The 11,313-nt window shown below is 32.4% G+C and overlaps 1 pseudogene; it reads left to right on the top strand.

Moving 5' to 3' along the window:
- The first annotated feature begins 10,951 nt into the window (after positions 1-10,951).
- Positions 10,952-11,070, top strand: LOC120613876 (uncharacterized; annotated as a pseudogene).
- Positions 11,071-11,313: the final 243 nt, after the last annotated feature.

The raw sequence follows: 11,313 nt of genomic DNA, 5'->3' as shown, positions 1-11,313 counted from the left end.
ATCTTTTAAGCAAAAGCATAACTTTATTTTTAGGATAAAGAAATAACTTTTGATTTAAGTTACAGGATGAGCACATATATTTATTTGTTCTACTCCTGAAATATAAACTATAACAAAGGAAGTTAAGAGAAATAATACCATAACAAAGAAGAGAACAGGAGAAGAACCTACTTATAAGATAGTTGATAAGAATGAATATTATATTCCTTGTTTAAAGTGGTATAAGCTAATTAATCCATACAACATCATTTGTAGAATGTCCAGGTTCCTGGGAAACTCTTTTTTCAGGACACTTGTGTACATAAACAATATCAATTACCCCAAATCAGCATGATAACATCACTTTGGTGGCCTAATATTTCTTGATACTATGGGGAAAAAAAAAAATACCATGCCAGCCAGTGGGGATGATTGGCTTATCAGGACATCTTCCTAGGAGGCCCCATAGATGTGACTTCCAGAGCATCTTCATGCATCTCATTGACTCTACATATGGAGTAAAGGATCAAAGAGTGATCTGAGGAGGAGAACTAGGTACTGGATCCCACAAGAATACTTGACTGAATGGGATGGCAGCATGGATGGCACTGTTAGTCTTAGGTGCTTCCTGGTAGTGAGTTAAAAATGTCAAGGAAAGCAATCCAAAGTGTGGAACATGGAATTGCCCAGGGCTCAAGGAAATCAGAGGGTAATACTGGATTCATAAAATGTCAATCTCATCACCCTAGGCTCATTAATTCATACAGTGAAAAACTGAGTATGGATAAGGCTGCCATTAGCTCATATTACAGATTTTGGCAAATTGGAAGAGCATCTCTTCCTTTAAGTTATTTTAGTTTTATTTGTCAGAAACTTGTAAAATATGGAATTTTTGAGAACATGATAATTTCTGCTGCAACAAATATAGAAATTTAGGCACTTTCTTCACATAGTTTAACTTCATTATTCCTGAAGACAAGAATTTTTGAAGATTTTATCACATTGCATCACATGTGCCTATGGTAGTGCATGGCACATAATTGCCAAGTGTTTTGTTAAATAAATACTAGATCTTCAATCATTTCTGTAACAATAATATAATCAATATAAATAATATAACTGACATCAGTCAGTTCCTTGCAGAAAAAAATGTTCAGTTTAACCCAGTTGAGACTTAAATAATGTGATAAACTATGCCCTTTAAGTTGCTATTGATGGGGAGCAAAATTTTGCCACCCCAAAATATGTCTTTTGGGATATTCATTTTAAGCTGGTTATTAAGAAACAGAAGACTCAGAAAGAATGTTTGATCCTTCCTCTTACCTGCCTAAAGGAATTAAGGCAGGAAAATCTACTTAAAGAAAGGGAGCATCACCTTAGCATCATAATATAAATTAAATGTGTCAGATGGGGAGAAATCTAGCAAATCTTGTTTGTTGAACTTTCTTCTGTGCTCCATTTTTCATGGGTGAGCCTACAATAATTTGTTTACTACACATTTGTTTACTAAACAATAATTTGTTTACTACACATTTGCTCTTTTTCTCTACCTACGTTCCCTTTGAAATCTCAGGCCCCTGTCCCCTTTCTCTTTAATACAGAAGGATATATAAACTTCAACTGTCCAATGTGTCCTCAGGTCTCATATAATAACTTTTGGACATTTTTTCCTGTTAATATGTCTCAGGTTAATAATTAAATTAACCTACAACTGTGGAAGGAAAATTATTTTTGCACCTCTACATTCTCCTTCATGTCTTGTCCTGATTTGCTATACTATATTTCACCCAGCACATCATTTATTAGAATTATTTTGACTCAAAAGTATACATACTTACTTAAGTATAATCCAAATATTATTATTTACAATTCAAGAATATTTTGTTTACATCAGAGGCACATACTACTGAGCTGGATGGGTATTTTTTGTGGCTTCAGGAAGTAATGACATAATCATTATGACCAAACCAAACCAAAACAAACCAAACACTCAGATGACTGTGGACAGTTGATGTTTACATTGAATTTAGAATGAGAAAAAATTAGGACTTTACTTTTGGTAAAACCACAAAATCTCAGGCATACCGAGGAATGCTTTACTTTTGGTAAAACCACAAAATCTCAGACATACTGAGGAAAGTAGTTTCTTTATAAGTCACTTTGAGCACACTGAGGGAAAGCAGAGTTTACAACTACTAAATAGGTCTTCTGCAGTATTGATTATTTTAAACTGGTTGTTTTTAAAAAGCAAAAGACTCAAGAAGAGATTTTACCTGACCCTTACTTGCCTAAAAGAATTCGTATAGAAGAGCTCGCTTAAAGGAAGGAAGTTAATACTAGAATTGTAATACAAACTAAGTGTGGCAGACTAGAGAAACCAACTGAAGTCTTGTTTGTTAGACTGTCCTCTGTGTACCATTGTTTCTGGATGGCTTGGCAAGAATTTATTTACCAAATGTTTTCTCTTTCTCAACTCTGTAAATTTTCTACTTTCCCTTTGAAATCCCAGATCCAGGCTTCCCTTTCCTTAGTCCAGAAGGGCACAAAAACTTAAATTGCCTGATTTGTCCTTGGGTCCCATGTTCTTACAGAATCTCCTATATGTACATACATAATAATTTTTTTCTCTTGCTAATCAGTCTCTTGTCAATTTAATTATTAGAACAGCCAGATGAACTTAGAAAAGTAGAAAAAAAAATAATTTTCCTCCAAGCAATACTTATTTAACACCTGAGTTTAATACTCTTACAGGTTCATAAGTTTGTTTGAAAGGCATTGTGAAACACTATTAAAAAAGTATAACCCTGAAAAAGAATGGAAAAATATATGAGCAATATCAAGGATTATTGTCTTTTATGTCTTTTACAATTCTTACTGTTTTTATGTCTTTTACAATTCTTACTGTTTTAGAAATGCTACATAAGAAGAGTTTTCTAATAGTTCTCATAAGAGAAATATGCATGTTTTTATGTAAATTATAAAATGGTTTGTATTCCTAAGCATAATTAGGAATATACATAGTCTGCAAACTATTACAATCCATGCTATTTAGGAATTTACTACTTACAAACATGATTTACCAGGCAAAATCATAAAGTGGTCAGCAAATGCTTATAGAAAAGCTACTGTGGGCAGGAACTGTGGTAAGAACTATAAATGTTAGTATAGATAAGATCATGGTCATTTCTTTCAAGGTAATGTGCATCCTCTAATCTCAGATGTGCTAGTCATCTTTGACATTTTTATATCCTTGCTATCATTTCTTACTCTTTCAGAAGGAAATTTAATTTTTTAAGTTACCAAAACTTTATGTAAATTACTAAATTTTGACAGGTTGCTTTCTTCAAGCTATGTATATAATTTAATTTTACCTAGTTTCAGAGAGTTGAAATAACTTACTTAAGGCCATAAAACATGTTTGCAGCACAATAGCCATGAATCTGAGATATATTAGATCCTGGCACTCTTTCCCCTAATGTCACTTTACTTGTATAACTTCAGGTACAAAGAATTCATAAAGCTCCCCCCCAAAAATGAGAAAATGCATATTAATAATAGCAAAAATAGTAGTAATATAAATGCATGTTTCATTTGGATCACAGAGAGAATAATAACAATAGGTATACATATGATAACAAAATACATTCTAATAATGTTATAATAAATGGTTATTATTAGTATGAACTAAAAATTATTGTGTCTTGTTTCTGTATCTCAGGGATATAGTACCCTGATAGAAATCATATTTCTGTTAATTACCTCTAGAAAGCAATATGCCCTTTACAGCATTAACTAATCAACTCAGTTATTAAAATGAGTAATTACAGCTGTCAGACTAATGGGCCTTTAAATCCACAAAGAGGTCATTGCTGAAGTATACTCTTTCAAATGCGATTTATGGTGCATAGGAATCAAAGTATTATGTGTGTGGAGTCCTTCCTTATAGCTCTATGAAATCTGAACAATAGAATAGGTCAGAATCCAAGTCAATCTTGATTTTAAAAGTTATTTGTAGTCAGTATCATGTTGTCAAGAACATGAACAATGAATGGAATAAATTAATTATATAAGATACAGCTGTAAGGCATGATCTAAGGAAATTCAGAAGAAAAAAAGCATGTGCTATTTAGGTCTAGAAAAATGTATCACAATAAAACAAAAATTAATGAGTCAGAGAGGTCATGCAAAATTCAGGAACACTAAATATTGTGGAAGAGATGTAATTAAAACTACTTCTTTTAAAATTTTTCTGCTATGAACCAGAAAGGCCTGTAAATGGCTATCAGATCATTGGTATTATCACTATTAAATATAATTAATCACTGTGCAAGGTGTAGCCTAAACTTTTAACAGCAAAAATATGACAATGACTGTTAATTGCTAAGATTACAGAGGAGGGCCATCACTTGTTATTCTACAATAAAATGGGCAAAGGAAGGTAAATATGGAAAATGGGGGATAATAACTTAGGTATTAAGTAAACGAAAGGGACATGTCAAACTCATATATTAAATGAATGTTTCTAAAGAATATAAATTATATGATGAGTGGCTATTAATTATACAGACTTAGAATTAGAGAGTGTAATGTCCAATTATTTATGACCCTTTACCTCTCAGACAGTGAGTTTGGCTAAAGCTAAGCAATGCCATGTATCATAGAGAACGTTATTTGAAAGCACATACCCATTTTGAAGATACTACATTGATGAACACATATACAAGTTTATTTTCCTTTTAGTTACTCTTTGTTCCAAATTGTTTTTTCTACTAAATCATGATTTTAAGCAAACTTTTGTCCCAAGTTGATGAGTCTAAAATCTAATGTTTTTAAAAGAGCATATCCAAGACCCTAAATAATTACACAGTGTGATAACTTTTAACATAGAAAATGTACATATTTCTATGAAGAAAATAAAGATGAAACTGTTTATTTTCACATCCATTTGAATGGAAATAGGGTCATGAGTTGGAAAAGACCTCATAGAAGAAGTAATACTTGACCTGACTCTAAAGGATACAGAAGGTTTTATATGAACATTTAAGAAAAAGAAATAGCATGAGCAAAGTATTCACTTCACTGAAAACCCAAAAACTGCAAAAATAATTGAGCTTGGTGATAGAATACTATCTGCTAGTCTTATTGCTTTCTAATCCTGTCCTTATATTACCAATTCACCTTTCTAGCTGCATCTGAGTCAGTCTTAGCAGGTCCTAAACCAATGCTGTATAAATACTAGCAAACCTTTTCTGATGCCTACTTAGAGCCTAAAATTAGTGTAATTATCCTACTTTTGTTGTATGTTTTATTTCAAGTGCATGGAGGCAGCTATATGCCCACTGGGCAGTGACTTTCTTACTATTTATCATCTCATATAACCCATTGTCATAACTAGTCTTCTGTTTTTCTTTGCTGTGTGATTTCATTCCCACTCTGAGATGTTTTACCATGAATTATAATAGTTTATCATACATTTTCAAGAGATTGTTACTAGTAGTTCACTTTAAAACTGGTTATTTTCTGATTACAGGCTCAGTATTTTTTTCTGACTTGCAATTACCACATAATAAACATGTTTAATTTTGAAGGAATGCTACTCTTATAATTCATCTAACACTTTAGCCATAACAATGAAAAATAATACTTTAATCATAAGAAGTTATTTTTTTATTTACATCTTTTAAAAATTTTCACCAATTGCTGCTCTATTAAACTGAAACATGCTCCACAAATATATTTGTCATAGCTCAGTGCTCTGTACATGCCATGACTTCTGTCTGGCACAGCACTTATCTTTCAAGTTGACATAAACATCACCTCTTTTGTGAAGGATCACACTGCCAAATTTTAATGGCCTCACATTCTTATTAAGTCATATACTACCCAATATATTTTTACATGTGTGTCTCTTTTGACTAGTTATGAGCTTTTCGAGAGCAGAGACTCTGTCATATTTGTTTCCATATCCTCATTCTTTTATAGTACCTGATACATCATTCTGTAAATTTTCCCTCCAGAGAACATAGAGAAGAGCACTACTCCTTTTAAAATACATGGAGTTCATGTTATATAAAGCACTAAATACAGAACAGCTATAAAATAAAAGCAATATATTTGTATTTCTACTGCACCCAAGTGCATATTTATATTACAATTGACTATGTACTTGTATGTGAATCTGTTTGCTGAGACTACAAGTGAGTCTCTGAAAAAAAGAATACTTTTCAACAAACTTTTTTATTTTAGTCCTTTTCATATCTAATGATAATGTAAAAATCCATCAGAGCATTAAAAAGTATGGTCAATAAATGTAATTTTCTTTATTTAGTTCAAACCATGGCATTGATCAACATCTGAGATTCCTAAATAAAAAACTAAATACATTCCTAAAACAGACTATGTCAAGTATTACTTAAAGTACTTACTGAGTTTTAGTTCATATACCTAAAGTTATGATTAAATAATTTCTATGTGTTTTGGTATATTTTTAACATATTTTCTGTGTATTCTTAGTTATAAGCTTCTGATTAAAAAAAAACCTTTGAATTCACTATTACACTCTTCAAAAAATAGATGGAAAAACAATCAATATTTTTATAAAGTTAGAAGTAAAAAAAGACATGTATTTCTTATTTCACAAATATAGAAGAAATTCAAAGGAAATAAGTCTGCCCTAAATAATGGTTTGATTATATGCAAAGTATATTCTGATATAATTTTACATTTATAGTATTATATCTCACACATTTAAACATATTATTTAAAAATAATTACTGGATAACTGACAAGAATGAAACGCTATGAAGCAACAAAGGGTTTAGTGTAGAGATTAATAGCTCACCCAGTCTGAGTTTTAATGAGTTTGAGGTACCCATGGAACATTCAAATGGAAATACTTGTCAGTTTGAAGATTAGTTAGATGGGTGACACATGAAATGTGATTATAACTATAAAAATTAATAACACATAGCAGGGTGATTATCAGAGTATAAAAAGAAGATGAGTGGGCTACAGATGGAATTAGGTAAAAACAATGTTTAAAAAAAGAGTTCTCAAATACTTTCCACACTAATACACCTGAGAAACAGCACTTGCACATGAAACTCACATTCAGTTTTTACTGAAACTTTCCATATATGTCTGAAGCTATGCAGTGCTAGCACAATTAATAATGGGTACATAACAGTACCAACCCTTGTAGATTATGGCATACATAACTAAATCGTTTTGGATTATGTGCAATTCCTAGTTATTGAGAAAAGCTCTACTACTGACTAAAGTTCTCATATAGAATATAAGAATATAGGAATGCAAGTGAGTGAGAATGACATTAAAGTTGTTCCCTTAAATTCTCTCTAATTTACTTTTTAAGTTGATAAATGTTTACAATGTAGAATATTGTAATGAGGACTATAAGACCTCACATCCACTTTAAATATATTGGTAAAATAAAGTCTATGCATATTTGTGTATATATAGACACATATTTATATAGTCTACATAATTTTTTGACATCAATGACTAACAATACATTTACAGAAGTTTAAATAAGATATAAAAAAATCTTCAGGTGCTAGAAACAAAGAAATACTTTAAAACCAACATGATGACAACATGAAAGAAAGGTTGGGGTGAAGTGGCAGAGTTAAAGAAAATTTTAATTCAAAATTAATAAAAAAGGACACTAAAACTATTGGTAACTTTAAACTATTTTAGACCAAAAGAAGCATGTAAATACTTAAGGAAAATTACTGTAAGGATCAAAACGAATGCAATTCTAAAGCAGCAGAGAGATAAGAATCAGAGATAGTCATACCATTAGAAAGGAGAAAAAAAGAAAAAAAAACATGATAAATAACATAAAATAAGATATAAATAAATCCAAATGGAAAATATAAAAATGGGGGGAAAAATCATGGAATTGAAAAAGCACAAAACAAGATGTCTTGACTATTTCCAAATCTATCAGTAATCGGAATAATAACAAATGAACTAAACTGCCAATTATGAAACAAGGACTTTCAGATTTCAATAAAAAATTACTATGTATGGAAATGTGTCACTATGAAATTTTTAGTCACTAAAAACATAACTAAAAGGAAAGATTAAAAGTGAAGAAATGATATATGACTTACTACAAAGAGTATGAAATACAAGAACATGGTAGAACTATATTAATATAAAAATAAATTTTATCGCAAAAAATGATTACTTTTCTTGGATAAGTATAAATACTGTACTTCATTTTCTGCGATGACAGAAAAACAGAGTCGGAGAGTCAGGAATCTACTGCTTGAAATTATCTTTTTGAGGATTTCTCCTTGGGGGTATTAATTCCCTGGTACTTCTGGCCTGTCACAGGCTGTACACTGGCCCTCTACAAATTTAGTAAAAGTTGCCTGGAGGCATAGAGATGCATATACTAGCAGTCAGAAGTTGACCTGAGCGCAGGTTGGGGCATATGGATGGGACCTTGACAACATCTGTTATACTAGCCAGTACTTACATGTGCCAGGCAATGTGTTATTTATTTTTAAAAATCTGATAAATTGATAACATAAATGTGAACATAAAAGTTCAAATTATTTATAATAATCTATAGAGCATCTTTATATCATTGATGAAGGACTGAGCTAATACTTTAGAGTGGGGACTCAAGGCCTACACCAAGAGAGTGAGGGTCCTTGACCCCCATGCAGGAAATTCAAGCCTATGCCTGAGTTAGAGACAAAAGGAAGGTTTGATAAGGAATAACACTCCACAGACAGAAACATGAGAGATCCTGAGTGTTTAAGAAATTTAGTTTATATGCGATTCTTAGTTTCTATGAATTATAGTTTAAAGACTTTGTTTTCCTATTTTACTTTCATGTTATGGTTATACAACATTAAAGGCATGGGTAAATAGTTTCTTAATGATTTCAGCAAGAAACTTCCTTCGTTCTATAGGTTTCTCATGGTCTGGCAACACATTGTAGGCGCTGAATACAACTTAGTTTAATATTTAGTTGATTTGTATAGTTCTCATGTTTCTTCCCTATATTACCATCAATTTAGTAAAGAAAATCTTAAGTCAAGATGCAAAATTTACAAACCAACGAAATCACAATCAGTTTTACTGTATTAAAATTTAAATTTTTTCTAATGTAAAGAATAACATAAACAAACAAACAAAAAAAGGCAGACCTACTAGGAGATACATGTAACAAAAATTTATTGTTCAAAATATACAAATTTCCACAAATAAATAGATCAATCATCTCATAGAAACATTTACGAAGATCGTGAATAAATGCAGAATCTTCTATTGATTTATGTCAGTGGTAGGAACCAGTGAGACATAATGAGCTCTTTCCTGTATCTCTCTCTCTATACTGGTCCACAGGGTGGTCTTGGGTGGGCGTTTTCAGAATCCTGCCATATTATGACAAGTAAATGTCAAGGTAAGAAATGTCCAAACTTGTAGGAAATTTTTATGAATTTATTTGAGCTAAACTGATGACATATACCAGGGAGCAAGATCTCACATGCTCTGGAGAAGAACAATTTGCAGCTTCTTTTATGCACTTAAAATTAAGAAGGAAATGTAAAGAAGATTACATGGAGGTGATAGAAAACAAGGCTTGGAGTAGATTACAAGATAGTTAACAAGAATATGTGCTCTTTTGAGGGTGGTGACAGTTTATTTCAAAGGGGTGTTAACCTAGATGCATAGAAAGAATGAATAGAGCTTGCTTATGGCAAAGATAAACCTTTTACTAAAAAAGTTATATGCATGGGATATGACTGCCCAGTTAGGATTTTATAATCAGATCATCCTACGAGGTTACATTCCATAGAACTCTTGCCCCCTTTTTTTGGTCCACATATCAAATGCAGAAAAAAGTCCAAAAAATAGAATTTAAAAATATCTATTGAATTTGTTGAAAAAGAAATTCATTAATAGTTTCATTGACATGATGGGCAGATTCACTATTGTAATATTACCATTAGGGGAAGTCTAAATCTGTCATTGTCTCAGTGGTACTGGGGAGCCTCGGTTCTTTCCACAGACACAGTAAAGAATTACGGATCAGCAAAGATTAGGAAAAGTAAGATTTATTGAAGTACTTTTCAAGAGAGAAACGGGCTATACCAGAAAAGGCTAAAAACTTTGTAAAAGTGGGGAAGTCTATCTTATATCTGAGCTGTGATACATGGTTACAAGAATGGTGCTAGCTGATCGATGTGTGAGGTTATTTTGATTGACAGTTGGCTGTTATATAACCTATTGTCAACTGTGCATGCACCTTCCCAGAATTCAGTCTGTTATAATTAGATTCATGAACTTCTGAGCATATGCATGACATTATAATGATGGTATAATGGGGCTGAGGTGAGAAGAAAGTCAGAGTACTCCTTATTGCACAAGTGTTTGTGGCTGGCCTAAACTGGTTGCTAAGCTATGGTTATTTATTTCCTTGTACTCCAGGATGTCAGGGTATTGTTATTTAAAAAATGATTTTTTTTTCTGGAAGGTCCTAGGAGTGACCTTTTGGTTTGGGCCATCAATGTTGTCATTTCTATGGTTAAAGAACCAGGCCTTCACTCCCAGAGCTCATGGCTCCCTAACTATCTAACAGTAATAAGAAGTCAGCAAGAAGTAAAGAATTTGAGAAGTTACATGTAAAATATCTGTGGTATAATAAATATATTTGATCTTTGTCTCTAGTTCCTGTCCTAGAACTCCTAAAATCTTTGGAATTTCCTGATCGATATGTGTCTTTTATTAGTCATATGTAGACCCTTTTGATCACGCCTGAGTTTATGCTAACAAGTTGACTTAGGGTGGATCCCCTGGATAGGATGAGAATAAGGTTGCTCACCAAAAACAACCAACATCCTCTGATTATAGAGTGTGAATTCTTAGACCCACCCTCAACCTTGTCAAGGGAGTGAAGCAGGGCTGGAGATTGGGTTATAAAAACTCTTTAGTCTATGGCCATGCCACCCTGAACAAGCCCGATCCTGTCTGATCTTGGAAGCTAAGCAGGGTCGGACCTGGTTAGTACTTAAATGGGAGACCACCTAGAAAGACCAGGTGCTGTATATGTAAAAAATAAAAATAAATAAACAAATAAATAAAACCTTTTGAGAAACAGTGCTTGGAGTGTTTCTGTGTTGGTGGCACATCCTGACTCCACAGGGACAGAAGTTCTTGTGCTCAAGCCCTTTCCATACCTGGCCTTATGTATCTCTTCATCAGGCTATTCACTTATATCTTTTATAACAAAATAGTAAATGTAAGTTAAGTCTTCCTGTGTTCTGTGAGCCATTCTAGTAAATTATTCAACCT

The sequence above is a fragment of the Pteropus medius genome, unplaced genomic scaffold (assembly GCF_902729225.1).
Source record: "Pteropus medius unplaced genomic scaffold, Ma_sr-lr_union100, whole genome shotgun sequence".
Taxonomy (NCBI): Eukaryota; Metazoa; Chordata; class Mammalia; order Chiroptera; family Pteropodidae; genus Pteropus; species Pteropus medius.
This window is presented reverse-complemented; position numbering and strand designations above follow the sequence as displayed.